General features: G+C 40.0%; 1 protein-coding gene across 4 annotated transcripts in view; it reads left to right on the top strand.

Annotated features, from left to right (window-relative positions):
• The window catches only part of BICD1 (BICD cargo adaptor 1), a 286396-nt gene that overhangs the window by 155557 nt on the left and 130154 nt on the right, over positions 1-685 (top strand). The window lies entirely within an intron of this gene.

The following is a 685-nucleotide window of genomic DNA, read 5'->3' as shown; positions in this document are numbered from 1 at the left end:
GCAGGTCTCGAACCCGCGGGCTCAGGCCATCCACTCACCTCAGCCTCCCAAGGCGCAGGATTACAGGCTGAGCCACCGAGCCCGGCTTAGATATTTTATTATTATTGCATTGTGATATAATAAGATGCCTGCTGAAAACATTGTGTGATTTCACTGCATATTTATCTTTATATACCTTAAAGAGATAGTGAAACAATGGAACAATGACTCAGGGATGAGAAATGAGACTCAGATTTTATCTTATTTTGCTTTTGCCTTTCACTAGGTATTCACCTATATTTTCAGCATTGTGCCATTTAAATATTTATTACATACAGACTTGTTCTTAGTAAGTTTAGGCCCCCACATGGAATTATAAGGACAAAAATCACAAGCTTAATTCCTAAGCTTTTTGGGTGAATTAGGACCCATACAAAATATTCCCCTCTTGGAATTTTATTTTTCTTATGTTTACCTTATTCTTTTCTGGCTGTAATAGAAAATTATCCTTAAAGTTATTGCCATTACAAAGGGAATTATACTTTTTACATACCAATTAAGAATAACCCTTGCTGGGCTCGATGGCTCAGCCTGTAATTCCACGCCTTTGGGAGGCTAGGGTGAGTGGATGGCCTGAGCCCGCGGGTTCGAGACCTGCCTGGGCAACTTGGCGAGACCTCATCTCTACAATAAATCAAAAAATCAG

Source organism: Carlito syrichta, unplaced genomic scaffold (genome assembly GCF_000164805.1).
Source record: "Carlito syrichta isolate Samal-C Ts95f unplaced genomic scaffold, Tarsius_syrichta-2.0.1 Scaffold316039, whole genome shotgun sequence".
NCBI lineage: Eukaryota > Metazoa > Chordata > Mammalia > Primates > Tarsiidae > Carlito > Carlito syrichta.
The sequence above is the reverse complement of the archived record's forward strand: the minus strand, read 5'-3'. Positions and strand labels throughout refer to the sequence as shown.